Source organism: Felis catus, chromosome D1 (assembly GCF_018350175.1).
Source record: "Felis catus isolate Fca126 chromosome D1, F.catus_Fca126_mat1.0, whole genome shotgun sequence".
NCBI lineage: Eukaryota > Metazoa > Chordata > Mammalia > Carnivora > Felidae > Felis > Felis catus.
The window spans coordinates 54,740,659-54,757,153 of NC_058377.1; the positions used below are offsets into that span (position 1 = coordinate 54,740,659).

The 16,495-nt window shown below is 40.6% G+C and overlaps 1 long non-coding RNA gene across 1 annotated transcript in view; it reads left to right on the top strand.

Annotated features, from left to right (window-relative positions):
- The first annotated feature begins 26 nt into the window (after positions 1 to 26).
- The window catches only part of LOC102902403, a 38,175-nt gene continuing 21,706 nt past the window's right edge, over positions 27 to 16,495 (top strand). The window contains exons 1-3 of the long non-coding RNA XR_006586263.1: positions 27 to 166; positions 1,620 to 1,690; positions 3,442 to 5,211. This is a non-coding gene — a long non-coding RNA (uncharacterized LOC102902403). The remainder of the gene's footprint in view (positions 167 to 1,619; positions 1,691 to 3,441; positions 5,212 to 16,495) is intronic.

Sequence of the window (16,495 nt, forward strand, 5' to 3'; positions counted from 1 at the left end):
CGGGGGCCCGTGAGCCCTTGCGAGCAGCCGCACCGGGGACCCCAGGACCCCAGGCCGGGGCTGAGGGCGCTTTCGACCCGCACGGAATGGAAACGCGCGCGTTCGCTGCGATTTGACACTTGCTTTGAAGGGAAGACCTTGGTTTTCCTTCCTCGTTCCTAAACCGGTAAAACCGCCCTACTGGAATGACTCCTAGAGATCATCTCGGCCAACCACCTCGTTTTTATTAATGAAGCGACTGAGAAGACGGGAGGTGACGGAGGTGGGGCGCAGAGGCCAGGGGTGGTTAGCCGGAGTAGACTTTGGATTCGAGGGAACGGGGTTTGACCTGTGTGAACATGGGCACGTAACTGGGTTTCCTTGAGCTTTAGTTTTCCTCAGCTCCCTCCCAGGGTTGTGGGTCATAGGACCCACGTCCTCAGTTTGTTTGGAAAAGCATGAAGGGGCGCCTGGGTGGCTCAGTGGGTTGAGCACTGGACTCTTGATTTGGGCTCAGGTCATGATCCCCGCGTTTTGTGATCAAGCCCCAAGCCTGCTGAGGATTCTTTCTGTCCCTCTGCCCCTCTCCCCTGCTCTCTCTCTCTCTCTCTCTCTCCCCTCTCTCTCAAGTAACAAAATAACATGAAAACACTAGCAAAGAGAGCCGAGCACACAGAAAGTGTTCAATAAGTGCTAGCTTAAAGTCTGGTAATGCCAGAGTCCAGGGCTCTTGCCGCCGCGGCTCACTCTCAGCAGCTCACCTATTTGGGGCGGCCCATTGCGAGTGAGCTGTTGGAGAAGGTCAGGGATTCCTCCGACCTCCCACCTAGTCTGGTTTTGAGCTAATGCCACAGGTGTCAGAGTTTGCGGAGGGGAGAGGCGGCTGGGAGGCAGGCGCAAATGCCTCAGCCCCGTCCCACCGCCGTCTTGCCGCCACCGGGCTCTCTTGACCAAGAAAAGAGTCCACATTCTTAGGAGAGAGGACGAAATGAGAGGAATAATTAGCCTGAGCTTCCAGTGATAAGAGGGCACTTGGCAGGTGTTCTTGATGATTCTCTTCAGCTTTCCTCCCCTTTCTCAACTTGTCCTGTTTTTTCGTTTGAGGGAGAGAGAGCGAGAGCGAGAGCGCAAACACCAGCAGGGGAGAGGGGCGGAGGGAGAGAGTGCGAGCGAGCAAGAGACGCCTAAGCAGGCCCCACATTTCGGGGCGTAGACTGTTGAGGGGCCTGATCCAGGACCCTGAGATCGTGACCCGAGCCAGAATCAAGAGCCGGAAGCTCAACCGGCTGAGCCACCCGGGCGCCCCTCAACTTGTACTTTTATAACTAATGAAAGTTCTCTTTACAACTCCGAATTGTGGGGGGGGGGGGGGGGGGGTGCCGAGAGACATTCTCTGCATTAAAAAATAAGTACTGGGGGTGCCTGGGTGGTGCAGTCGGTTGAGCGACCGACTTCGGCTCAGGTCATGATCTCACGGTGTGTGAGTTTGAGCCCCCCATGGGCCTTGCTGCTGTCAGCGCAGAGCCCGCTTGGGATCCTCTCAGCCCCTCTCTCTCTGCCCCTCCCCCACTCCTGCTCTCAAAGATAAACATTAAAAAAATAATGAAAATAAACACTTGCACCTTTCCTTTTTCCTGCAGTGGTGCCTGATGAAGAATTTAGAGTAAAACTGGTCGCTGCTGTCCAAAGGGGTTGCTTTTAAATCAGTCCTGTGAGTGTAACCCTCTCATTGCTCCCCTTTTCTAAAAGTCACTTGAGAATGTGAATATATTTTGTTTACTGCTCTGCTGATAATTCACTGTCATTAGCAAGAGCCATGTAGAAAACTTAGTCTTTTGAACTTTGATTAGAAATTTTAATATTATAGATTGTCATTAAAAAGATTTGGGGCATCATTTCAATTAGAGAACAAGAGCAGAAGAAAACCAGTGACTTGTAATTGAGTATTTCACATCACATAAATCAATCTCTGTTTTCAGAAACAAAAAAATCTCTACTTAAATTACCCTAATTCCTTCAGCAAAATCGTCTGTTGATATGGGTGACAGAGCTGCATCTTGCAAACCCAGATCTTAAAATTCCAATTCCCAAGACCAGTATCTTTGTGAAAAAGAATGACTTACACGGGTTGAGAATATAAATCAGTATTGGATTATAACTCAAAGTATAAACTGAATATCCATGAAGTTATACTTATATACATAAATAATTGAATAAGGAGTCTAAGCATAGCTCTTTGCTTGTTAAGTGTGGACTATGCATATTGACTTACTTTCAAAGAGAATACTATGGAAAGGTGTGGGGGGGGAGAGATGAGAAAGAGACACTTTGCAGTGGAGAAACTTGACAAACACTATCTCAGCTAAAGGATCAAGGTTAACATCCACAGTGATGTCATGTTGACAGTATGTACCCTTGATAGGATGTAATGAGAATGACCTGTAATGAGAATGGTTTTCCTTTCCAAAACACATAACCCCAATATAATCATGAGAAAAACATTTAGAGAAATCCCAGCTGAGGGCCATTCTACAAAATGCCCCTACCAGTGTCCCTCAAATTGCTGAAGTCATAAAAACAGAAGTCTGAGAAACTGTCACAGCCAAGAGGAGCCTAAGGAGATATGATGACTAAATGTAAATTGTCTTGGGACGCCTGGCTGACTCAGTTGGAGGAGCATGCGACTTTTGATCTTGGGGTTGTGAGTTTGAGCCCCAAGTTGGGGGTAGAGATTAAATACATGCACACAAAAAAATAATAAATAAAGGTGCCTGCCTGGCTTAGTTGGTAGAGCATCTGACTGTGGATCTCAGGGTTGTGAGTTCAAGCCCTACACTGGGCGTGGAGCCTACTTAAAAAAATTTTAAAGAAAATTTAAGGAAATAAACAAATGTAGTTTCATGGACGGGCTCTTTGGACAGCTAAAGGACGTTAGATAAAAACTAAGGAAATCTGAATAACATTGGGACTTTAGTTAATAGTAACATATTAATATTGGTTCATTAAATATGACATGTTCCATAGTAATGTAAGATGTTAATAATAGGGAAAACTGTGGAGTGCCTGCGTGGCTCAGTCAATTAAGCCTTGGACTCTTGATCTCAGCTCAGGTCATGATATCACGGTTTGTAAGACTGAGCCCAGCCTGCATCAGGCTCTGCACTGACAGTGACAGCATGGAGCCTGCTAAGTATTCTCTGTCTCTCCCTTTCTCTCTGCCCTTCCCTTCTTCTCTCTCTCTCTCTCTCTCTCTCTCTCTAAATAAACTTGAAAAACAAAAGCACAAACAAAAAAAATAATAGGGAAAACTGTGTGGGGCATATAACTTTCTGCGGTTGCAACTTTTCTGTAAATCTACAACTATTTTTGTTTTTTAATCTATAACTAAAATTAGAAGTTTGCTAAAAATAAAATATCACATAGCATAGGAGTTGCTGTTAAATTTTTTTTTTTTTGTAGTAGAATTGGAACACCAGGTGGTTTCAACAGAGCCTGAGTTGGCCCCGGTGATTCTGGCAATGACAAGAGATGGTGAAAATCACAACTATTTAGGAAGAAAAGCTTCAGCACAAGATCTCAGTTGCCTTGGGGCAGTCCTGTGTGGGCACCAGCAACTGCTGAGTTCTTTGGGCAGCTATCAGAGGCCTGCCTGCCCTTTAAGCCTCAACAGAACAAGAGGGGTTTCTACAGAGAGCCAGAGCTGGGGCAGTCAGGAAGAAAATGGCAGTGACGACAACTGTTCTGGAGGGGCACTTGGGACTTCGCAAAACCATTTGGGAGAAAATAAGGAAGTTTGGCTTTCCTGCAGAATGAATGGAAGCAGAGCCAACCAATTACTCTTTCGCAACTGTTGTTGCAGTCCCTTATTTACTGTGAAGGACGCTGTTGCCTGAAAAACAGGTCTACAAACTAAGAGGACTTATTGCTAAGGTATCTGTGAAGCTCTTTAAAATCTGTTAAATATAAAAATTTATAAAATATGCACACACACACACACACACACACACACACACACACACACCCGCACTCCCCAAATGCAATGTAACTACCTGAGTCAGAGTGTTGTGTTTTTTTTTAATATAAAAGTTAAAACTAAGTACACAGATGCCAGAAGTCCCTTTCATTACACCTCATCTATTAGAAATATAAACCTCAACCAACTTGTTTTTCAACTTGTTTTTGTCGTTAATGATGGGACTGGTGATTTTGAATGTATGCCCAAATTTTTGTTTTTGAATTTAACTGGACAAATCTGATTCTTGCCAGGTTTATCAACTCTTTGAGTTCTAGTTACGGAGCTACCTCTTTCTGAATTTCACTCCACCTAACTTCCTTTTTACTGTTCCATTTCTGATGCTCAACTGGCTATTTCATCTTTACTCAACCTTTCTTACAGTGTGTACTATGACTGGCTCTTTTATGTTAAAAGTGAGATTTGCATGTTTTAGTAGGATAACTCTTCCCTTATCTCTAGATGCAGAACAAAATCTAACTGGATCTGTCAAGAGACACCCTAGCCCCAGAACAAGACTTGTTCAATGAAGGTTATGGACAGAATGACTAATAGGCTTTTTATCACCATGGAGTCTTCATTCATTCAACAAGTATTTATTGAGCATTAGTTAGGTGCCAGCCAGTACACTAGGCACTGTAATAATAAATACTATCTCTTTACTCTTGGTGCTTAAGCTATTGAGAAAGACAGTATTAAACAATGTTTAAGTATTATGCATATTAAGATAGGGGAATATTCAGCTGTCATCTGTACAGTTATGGTTTTTCATCTTTTAGGTGGGGGAAGGCATAGACTCCTTGCATTTGATCAATGTCCTAGACCTTTGCCCTAGAAAACAAACATACCCTCAAAATCTTGCCAATAATTTCAAGTTATTCATGTGTCCTTTTGAAGCCTTTCCATGCACTCTGGGTTTAGGATTCCTACCATAAATGAAAAACACTAAAATCAGATGAAACCAGAAGAAGCAGGAATTCTAAAATACATGGAGGGGAAGAGAGACAAAGTGCTGAGGAGTAAGAGCAGCAAGAATGAAAAATACGTTTCCACAGATTTATTTTAACATGTGTTATCCCCAGCCAACATACGTAATTAATGCTTCCTGGAACAATCCCCTGTGGAGGAAGCAATGCCCCACCAAGTGAACCTTGCCCTCCCATACAAGAACACTTTAAGAAGCTACCAGCTCCTTCACCTTTATAGCAACATGATGAGTGGTAAGATGTGCTACAAATCAAAACTAAGCAGGATAAGGGGGATGGACAGTTACTGGGACTTTGTGTGTTTGTGTTATTTTATATAGTTATACAGACTATCAAGGAAGCCTTCTCTGATAAAGTGATATTTGAGAAGAAAATTGTAGAAGTAGGGGAGCAAACCATGTGGTTTTCTAGGAGAGCCGTTAGGGCAAAGGGAGCAGCAAAAGGGAGGAGGCCAGTGGGCAAAGCAGAGTGAGTAAGGTGAGAGAATGGTGCGAAATGGGGCCAGAGAGGGAGATATATGTGTGTCAGGTGTCCCAGGGTTGAGGTGAAAGGGTCAGGGGTAAGAGATAGAATCTGAGGGGACAGACTCTAATGGGATCATAGAATGAACGCTATTAGCAATGGGAAAACTGCTCAGTGAAACCCAGCAGGTGTTTTGCATTGCAATACCCACAACAGCACAAATGCTGAAGTGGAGGAGTGGTTAGCCATATTGGATAATGGAGAGAGGCTTACTGAGCTTTACCTTACCAAGGTAAGGGTCCATGTGTGTTAAATGTGGACACCCCCTCTGTGTGTGTGTTCGAGGGGGTGGGAATAGGGTGGAGCCTGGAAACTGAAAGAACAATGGGGAAAATACTTAGGGAAGCGGTCAGAAAACAGAAGGCTAGGATATCTTCAGTGGGAAGAGCTCAGAAATAGAGAAAAGGAAAAGGATCAGGAAAGAAGGGAAGGGAGTAAGGAAGCAATACATGTCAAATGTCCACAATTTTCCAGGATCTTGACGTATATATTTTAATTTGGCTTTAAAGCAATACTATGAGATGGGTGTTATTGTCCCCATCTTATAGATAAGAAAATTTCAGACCCAGAAAAATTAAGTAAATTGACAAGGCGATACACTACTAGTAAAGAGTAGGAGAGGCAACTTTATTATTTTGCCTTCAGTTATTACCTATTTTCTTATGTTGTTGTATTGATTCATTCCTAATAATATATTTGGAGAAACAAAATTATGTTACAATTAGGAAGACAACAAAAGTGCAAAGTATTAGGTATGGTTATAATTTTGCTTATGGGGCTCTCCTCACTGTTGGATTACACACCTGGCCTTACAAAAACATGCCACAAGATGGCAGCATCTTACTCATTGGTTTGGGGACCACTCAGGTTCCATGGACAACTGTTTCAATAAAAATATTGAATAAAAAATTTAGGATTGCTTGTTCTAGCTTCGAGAAGAATGCTGGTGCAATTTTGATTGGGATTGCAATGAATGTGTAGATAGCTTTGGGTAGTATTGACATTTTAACAATATTTATTCTTCCAACCCATGAGCACGGAATGTTTTTCCATTTCTTTGTGTCTTCAATTTCCTTCATAAGCTTTCTATAGATTTCAGCATACAGATCTTTTACATCTTTGGTTAGGTTTATTCCTAGGTATTTTATGCTTCTTGGTGCATTGTGAATGGGATCAGTTTCTTTATTTGTCTTTCTGTTGCTTCATTATTAGTGTATAAGAACGCAACTGATTTTTGTACATTGATGTATCCTGCGACTTTGCTGAATTCATGTATCGGTTCTAGGAGACTTTTGGTGGAGTCTATCGGGTTTTCCATGTATAATGTCATGTCATCTGCAAAAAGTGAAAGCTTAACTTTATCTTTGCCAATTTTGGTGGGAATGCAAACTGGTGCAGCTGCTCTGGAAAACAGTGTAGAGTTTCCTCAAAAAATTAAAAATAGATCTACCCTATGACCCAGAAATACCACTGCTAGGAATTTACCCAAGGGATACAGGAGTGCTGATGCATAGAGCCACTTGTACCCCAATGTTCATAGCAGCACTCTCAACAATAGCCAAATTATGGAAAGAGCCTAAATGTCCATCAACTGATGAATGGATAAAGAAATTGTGGTTTATATACACAATGGAATACTACGTGGCAATGAGAAAGAATGAAATGTGGCTTTTTGTAGCAATGTGGATGGAACTGGAGAGTGTCATGCTAACTGAAATAAGTCATACAGAGAAAGACAGATACCATGTTTTCACTCTTATGTAGATCTTGAGAAACTTAACAGAAGCCCGTGGGGGAGGGGAAGAAAAAAAAAGAGGTTAGAGAGGTAGGGAGCCAAAGCATAAGAGACTCTTAAAACCTGAGAACAAACTGAGGGTTGATTGTGGGGGATGGGTATTGAGGAGGGCACCTTTTGGGATGAGCACTAGGTGTTGTATGGAAACCAATTTGACAATAAATTTCATATTTAAAAAATATTGAATAAAAAGTAATGTATCAGTTATAGTCTGTGCTCAGACTATACTATCTTGCTATACCCATCTTGTGCAGAAATACTTGTCAAGAAATAGAGTAAAACCTCCTAAGTTCACAGAAATACATCCATTCATAGGCATTAGGATCTTGACATTTGCCTCCAGGTAAGCAGGATAAAAGAAATGATTTCCAATGTTGTGTGGGAGTTATGGGAAATGGTAGAATGTAGTCCATCAAATTTCCACCTGGGACATCAGAGAAATATGTGTTAAAATTCTAGCTTTGACTCTTAGCTGCATGGTATTGGGCAAACAAAAATCTATCTAGGGGCACCTGGGTGGCTCCGTCAGTTAAGCAGCCAACCCTTGGTTTTGGCTCAGGTCATGATCTCACAGATTGTGGGTTCAAGCCCCACATGGGGCTCTGTGCTGACAGTGTAGAGTCTGCTTGGGATTCTCTCCCTCTCTCTCTCTGCCCCTCCCCAGCTTGTGCTCTCTCTCTCTCAAAATAAACATTTTAAAAATATCTTTCTAAACTTATTTCTTCATTTGTAAAATTTTTGCTCCTTAGATTTATAGTAAATTTCAAATAGCACATAAAAAGCTCTTGGTGAGTGTTTGACACTTAGCACTTAACATATAGTAGCCATTATATATTAATTATTTATATAATATTTACTGTTTTTCTCTATCTTTCTAGTGTTAGAAGTATGACACCTTAAAAACTATGCAGTGTTTTTTAAAATTTTAGAAAGTGCGAGTGGGAAAGTGGGGCAGGGAGAGAGAAAGAGAATCTTAAGCAGGCTGCACGCTGAGCTTGATGCAGAGGCTTGATGCAGGGCTTGATCCCATGACTCTGAGATCATGACATGAGCTGAAATGAAAAGTTAGACACTCAACTGACTGAGCCACCGAGGCACCCCTCCCCCACAATCATGTAGTTTTGAAACCATCATAGAAACGTAAAGATGGATGGAAATTAAGATGAACACACTAGTGTTTCAGCAAGGCTTGACTTAAAACAACAAATTTTTGTCTCCCTCATTATTGAAGCCTCCCCCTTCCCTTCACTTGTTTTTCTGTAGAATCCTTTGTTCCAGGAACTTGGTGTCGATATTGACATCTTGCTGACCTCAGTGTATACTCAGTAAAGAGACTGGGATGGTGGGTGCCAGTGCTAGTCATGTGACCACCTCGAAGACATGATGGCACGGCTGATAGCATGTACCAGATTCCACCCAGATCCTGTATTTTCCTATTGAACCCCTCAGCCTTTTACTGCAGGCAAGCTTACAGTCTTGAAGGCATTAGCCTCCTGTAGCCTCATTTGCCTGACGAAGAAATAAACTGTCTTCCTTTTTTATACCCAAACTCTGTGTTTCATATTTCAGCTCCAGAGCACAGAGGTTGGTTTTTGACAACTGTCTAATGGTTCTCAGCCTTGTGTGCATATTGGAATAATCTGGGGAACTTTAAAAAAATCTGCTGTCTGTAAATTAGAGGCATCACATTTCCTGATTTCAAAATATATTTAGAAGCTACAGTAATTAAAATAATATGGTATTGACATAGAGACAGACAAATAGACCAGTGGAACAGAATAGAGAGCCAGAAGTAAACCCATGGATATACTACCAACTGATCTCTAGCGAGGGTGCTGAGATTATACGATGTGGAAAGGACAGTCTCTTCAACAAATGTTATTGGAAAACTGGATATCCACATGCAAAAGAATGAAATTGGATCCTTACCTTGTACCATACACAACAATCAACTCAAAATGGATTAAAGACTTAGATATAGGACCTGAAACAGTGAAACTCCTAGAAGAAAACATAGGGGAAGAGCTTCTTGACGCTGGTCTTGGCAATGATTTCTTGGTTATGACACCAAAAACATAAGCATCAAAAGAAAACATAAATGAGTGAGATCATAACAAAAAGCTTGTGCACAGAAAAGGAAACAATCAAAGGTGAAAGGCAAAGTACAAAACAGGAGAAAATATTTGCAAACTATTTATCTAATAGGGGGTTAACATCCAAAATACACAAGGAACTCTTAAACCTGATAGCAAAAACAAAACAAAACAAAAAACAAACAAACAAAAAAAACAAGTAGCCCAATTAAAAAGTGGGCAAAGGACTTGAAAGGACATTTCTCCAAAGAATAAATACAAATGGCCACCAGTTACATAAAGAAGTGCTCAACATCACTAATCATAAGGGAAATGCAAATCAAAACCACAATAAGGTACTACCTCACACCTGTTAGGATGTCTATTACAAAAACAAAGAGATGAAAGGTAAGTATTGATAAAGCTAAATGAAAAATTGGAAGTCCTGTACATTGTTGGTGGGAATGTAAAATGATTCGGCCTCTGTGGAAAATAGTATGGAGATTCCTCAAAAAATAAAAATAGGACTACCGTATGATCCACAAATTCCACTTTTGGTATATATCCAAAATAATTGAAATCAAGATTCTCAAAAAGATATTTGCACTCCCACGTTCATTGCAACATTATTCACAATAGCCAAATGTCCATCAGCAGATGAATGGATAAAGAAAATGTGGTATATACATACAATGGAATATTATTCAGCCTTAAAAAAGAAGGAAATCCTATTTGTGACAACATAGATGAACTTGGAGGACATTATAAGTGAAATAAGCCAGTCTCAGAAGGACAAATACTGTATGATTTCCCCTTTTATAAGTATCTAGTATCTAAACTAGTCAAATGTTTGGAGGCAAAGAATAGAATGGTGGTTGCCAGGGGCTAGGGGAGAGGGAAATGGGAAGTCGTTAAGTGGGTGTAAGATTTCAGTTACGCTAACTGAATAAACTCTGCTGATCTGTTGTACAACATAGTGCATAGTTAATAGCATAGTATTGCACGTTTAAAAATGTTAAGAGGGTAGATTTCATGTTAAGTGTTTTTGCCACACACAAAAATGGGACACTAACTTTTGAAGGTGATGGATGTGTTCATTACCTTGATGGTGGTGATAATGTCATGGTTGTACATATATGGCCAAACTCATCAAATTGTCAGCATTAAATATGTAAATAATTATATCTCAAAAGTTTTTTAAAAAAATGTATCTGCTGTCTGGAGGTCCAGCACCAGAAATTCTGATTTAGTTGGTCTGGGTGCAGCATGGTCATTAGAAGTTTTAAAAACTCTCTGGATGATTCCAATATGCAGCCAAGGTAAAGAAATACTTCACTAGACCAATATCCTCACTGTAAAGATGGGAAAGAGGCCCTGAGAAAGGAAATGACTTGCCTGTTGAAATGAGATCAAGAACTCAAACCAGGGTCCTCTTGAGTACATAACGCTGCTTCAGACTCACTTCCTGTGCTTCCACACAAACACTGCCCCAAATTGTTTCATGTCATATTCCCTGAACACATCGGGTCCACCCCGTGTCAAAATCCACAGCAATACAAGCTGCCACTGGAGTGCTTATTGTGTGCCAGACACTGAACAAACCAAATTCTATGTGTTATCTGTAATCCATACAGCAAGCTTTCAAGGAAGGCATGAGTGTCCCCATTGGAAGAGGACGAGGCTGGGGGCGCCTGGGTGGCTCAGTCGGTTAAGCGTCCGACTTCGGCTCAGGTCATGATCTCGCAGTTCATGAGTTCAAGCCCCATGTCGGGCTCTGTGCTGACAGCTCAGAGCCTGGAGCCTGTTTCAGATTCTGTGTCTCTCTCTCTCTGACCCTCCTCCATTCATGCTCTGTCTCTCTCTGTCTAAAAAATAAATAAACGTTAAAAAAAAAATTAAAAAAAAAAAAAGGAAGAGGACGAGGCTGATGTTCAAAGACTTGAAGAAACTAGCTGAAAGTCACAGCTAGTGAAAAAAAGCCAGGATTTGATTCAGGTCCACTGGACTTCAAATCTCTCTCACTACACTCACTGCCACCTGTCCCCCCAAACCCTTACCTTCCTGGGTTATTTCTTCCCCAAGAACCGGCTCTAGTTTCACTCTGTCTACAAAACCCTTCCACCCCAGACCACAGAGATCTTTATATTTATCCAGCTTTCATGGCACTAATCACCCACATTAGCTACTTGGAAGGGTCTACCTCACATGGTAATTTCTTGTGTCATGTATATGATCTGTTTCCTTTTCCAAGAGGCTGAGAAGGAGAGGGACTTTCCTCCAACTGTGTTTCTGTCCTGGTCCTGTAGCTTTGTCGAGATACAGTGACTGCAAGATCATAATAGTATTTAGTCCTTTTTGAGACTCTTCCACTGGGAGTATCTGCAGAAGGGGAACACCTATCGGCCCAAGTGGAGTTGAAAATTTGAACTGAGAAAGAATGGAATTTTCCTCAGGTTTGGATTTATAGCAACATTTACAAGTAAGCCTCTAGGTGTCAGTGGAAAGCCTAGTTTTAAGAGTGTGAGAGTCCAATGAAACCAAAATCTCAGGCTAGGAGTTTTTCTCATTGTAACCATGAAGCTAAAGCTAGAATTCCCTCTGCAACATAACAACATGGAAGCAACATTCCTCTCAGCCCAGGGGTCAGTATAATAAGTCAGCCTCTTCCATGTTTGGACAGCTTTACTGGCATGCTGTTCTTGGTTTTATGTGAAACTCTGCTTCCTTGTAACTTCCACCTACTGTCCAAGGAAATTAAGTGGCAACAGCCCATGCACTGCACCTGGACCCAGGCATGTGGAAGGCCTGTTACAGCTGAGTCAGGACTTCCACAAAGATTGATTACTCTAGGATGTTGCTGGCACCAGTGGGAGCCTTGCTGCTCTGGGCTAAGCATTATCCACCCTCAGAGCATGGGGAAGGAGGCAAGAGAGCAACACACCTCTGGCAGGTTGTTAACCAGGTTGCTATCATCTCTGCTAGACCCAGAGATGGAGAGAGTGACTCTTTTTAGCAAAGTCCAAAGACCTGGAAAGAAAGAAAAGCCCCCTTTTTACTCTGTTCTTCCCAAGGGCTCTTCTCCAATAGCCTGGTCTTTGCTTAGTCAAACCCATTCTTTCTCCTCAAAAAATAGAGATTCTCGCTGTACTTTCTGGTCCCAACTGTATTCCTGAGAAATATATAGAACAAATCCAGTGTCTCTTCTAGGCATCTGAAGACAAAGATTAAGGCAGCCAACCAGCCAGCCACACATCCATCCATCCACCCACCCATCCATCCATCCATCCATTAAACATATCTTTACTGGGAGCTTACTATGTATTGGGTATTTAGTATCCTAGTAGGCAGTTAATAAGTGGCAAATGGTATTATTAAAAATCTGATGATTAACTCAGTCACAAGTAAATCCACTTTTATATGGTGGATTTTTGAAAAGGGAATGGAGAGATAAGGGAACTAGCATTTACTGAATATGAACTACCTACCATGGTGTTAACTGCTTGCTTTACAATGCTCTATATTATTAGAGACCTCCCACCATCTTTTGAGGTGGGTTATCTACATTTCCATTTTAAACAGGAGGAAGCCAAGGCTTAGAAAGCTTAAGTAACTTGACCAAGGAACTACAGCTAGTAAGTGGTGGGCTGGAGTTTGAATACTGAGCTCTCTAACTACAAAACCACCACACTGTGGGCCTCACACGGGAATCCTTAGGACAGTTGAAGCAACATCACGGTCGCTTCAGGCCATGTGTCTGAAATGAACACTTTTATTTTATCATTCTATTTTTAAAGTAATGCCCAACTCAGGGTGTGAAATCATGACCCTGAGATCAAGAGTCTCATGCTCTAGGGACTGAGCCAGCCAGGCGCCCCTGAACACTGTTTTAAATTAAATTTTCTTTTCAAGCTTTCAAACCTAAACCCCTCATTCTCTCTGTTGTATTTTTTAAATTAAGTTTACAAAGTGACTGCTTTGTTTTTGTTTTCTATAGAAGTCAAATTTCCTGTCAATACTTTTCCATTATAAACTTGGACACATGACAAAGTATATGGAAATCAATAGCAGTAATTTGGGCATTCATCAGTTTCCCTCTAGAATTAGTTCTTTGATTATACTTCTTTTAATGGATAAATAATTGTGATCATATGAAAGAAAAATTTTAAGAAAATAAAAAAAAGATTACCCCAAATCTCATATCCTAATACAACTACTTCCATTCTAATTCATACCCATATGTGTGTGTGTGTATATTTCAATTATAAGTCCTTAATAAATGTAGGCTATTATAACTCCAGATGTTATATATATATATATATATATATATATATATATATTTTTTTTTTTTTTTTTTCTTCACTTAACCTTACTTAGAATCATTTACCCATGTTTCTATGTAGTTTTCCTAATGGTCCCATTTAATAGCTGTCTAATAGTTTATCAAATTTCAGTCTATTTTTAAGGCCTTTAAAAAATGTTTTTAATGTTTATTTTTGAGAGAGAGAGAGAGAGAGAGAGAGAGAGAGAGAGAGAGAGAGAGAACATGAGCAGGGGAGGGGCAGAGAGAGAGGGAGACGCAGAATTGAAGAGGCTCCAGACTCTGAGCTATCAGCACAGAGCCCTACGTGAGGCTCGAATTCACAAACCGTGAGATCATGACCTGAGCCACCCAGGCACCCCAATTTTAAGGCCTTTAGAAATGAAGTTCAGGGATTACTAGCAAGATATATTCTCTCTCTCTTTAATTCATTATTTAAGCAATCTGCTTAACCATGACTTTCACTTTTTTTGTTGTATCCATTTAATGTATTATGACCTCAAGAAGACAAGGGGTAAAAAAGAAAAAAAAAAAAAGAGGACAGGGAAATATTTTTGTAGTCAGCAGGACATTTTCTTTTTGGTCTTAGAGGGTTTTGGTCAAAATCAGGTTTGCAATATTGGTATCACAGGAGAATGGCCATGAGTTTAATTGGTGTATGTTTCTTCTCAAGTCCTTAGTGTCCTGATCCATTCCCCTGCTGACTGAAGCCCTCAGCGGTAGCTTCTGAAAACCTATTTAGGCTTCCATGAGTCAGTTAACTCTTCAAGGCTTTGCTTTGTGGAACAGGTACTTCTTGGTAACTGCTTCTTATTCTTTCAGTGCCTGCTATCTCTGGCGGCAGCAAGCCAAGTAATGAAGACCACCATCTGGTTGCTGGGTTCTGGTTTGTGTGTGAGTGCATGCATGCAATCTTAATTGTATCTTCCTGCAATCCCCTTTTCTTCAGCTTAAAGGTCGTCAGAGCCATCAGGAAAGAGACATAAATGTGATCAAAGTTAGAGTTTTTTCCAGCCTATACTGCAGGGTCCTGATGATCTCTAAGGTTTCTACTTGGAAAGGGGAGCTACTTTGACCATTTGACGGTCACCAGATGTCTATGAGGCCTGTCGAGGGGATGGGTCTCTCTAGTTATGCTTCTAGATCTGAAGATGAATTTTTTCTTGGTTTTAAGTAGGAGTTTAGACAGAGGAGAAGAAGACAAAATGTTGGATATGTTCATGCAAAGAGCTTCATCAAAATAGAAGAAATATTAAGAAATTGCAAACAAATGATAAAATGTTTCCTTTTATCTTTTTTTATATTTTTATTTTTTTCTTTTATCTTTTTAAAAAATATTTATTTATTCTTGAGAGAGAGAGCACAAGTGGGGAAAGGGCAGAGAGAGAGGGGGACAGAGGATCCAAAGAGGGTTTTGCACTAATAACAGCGAACCCAATGTGGGGCTTGAAGTCATGAACCGCGAAATCAGGACCAGAGCCAAAGTCGGACGGTCAACTGACTGAGCCACCCGGGTTCCCTTAATGTTTCCTTTCATCTTAAAACAAGCAGAATTCTTTCTGGATTGATTCATGCTAAACACTTCAGCCAGATGGAACTTCAGTAGGCTGTTGATATTTATGGATTTAGCATTCAAGGTTGATCTTCCTTGAGTAAAAGGAAGTCATATATCATTTTGCTGAGATCCAAATTGCATCCTGTGCACTTGGATATGGACACAAAGAAACAAATTATTTAGTTGGTATGTAACCTCGCTGATGGTCCATCTCTCACATTACATAATGGCTTTGTAGTTATGTACTCAGTATTATGTATGAATTTTGTGGGTGAAAATGTATAATATAGTGGTATATGACTCTTTGGGGATTCTCAAAGTTTTTGGATATATCCTTCAAAACTGTCAAAGTCTATCATTTTACAATTATACTATTATTTCCTGGCTCTGTGCCTTTGTTTTTTTACTCCTCTAGTCTGCCTATCTTTCCCCATGGCCAACTATTAAAATTATACCTAACAGGGGCACCTGGGTGACTCAGTTGGTTAAGCATCCAACTTTGGCTCAGGTCATAATCTCGTGGTCTGTGGGTTCAAGCCTTGCATTGGGTTCTGTGCTGACATCTCAGAGCTTGGAGTCTGCTTTGGATTCTGTATCTCCCTCTCTCTCTGCCCTCCCCCCACTCGTGCTCTGTCTCTCTCTCTCTCTCAAAAATAAATATTTAAAAAATTAAAAAAATAAAATTATATCTAACAAATGTATAGCCCCTCTCAGTGAAGTATTTCCTGATTATTTTCCATTAATATAATCTCTCCCTCCTTTGGTCTTCTTAGAATTTTATTTGTACCTTTTCTTGGTACAAATAAAATTTGTATTTTTTAAATTTTAGATGACCTTGGATAATAATGACCTGTGTACTTCATTATATTTATGCCTCTGAGACTATATCATTTTCAGGGTACATCCGAGTCTTATTAATCTGAGAAGCCACCCCGCCCCCAGCAACTGCTCTATTTCCATAAAGCTCAGCATATTGTCCTCCTCATGACAGGGGCCAATAGATATTTGTTGGGTTGAATTGGGGTAAAGGCTGTTGTAGACTTTCTGTTATAGCAAAGGAAATAGACATCTTATGGATGATAGTTTTTTGCTGGATGTTGCCAGTACTTTTGATAGTGACCTAATAAATAAAACCAGATTGCTATGTTCGTTTGATAACCTAACCTGGGGAAATATGTGAGCTCAACAGCTGCTGTAATATTAATGTTTAATATCCTTTTCATCTTCTAATTTGACAGTTTTCTACCTGGTCCTGT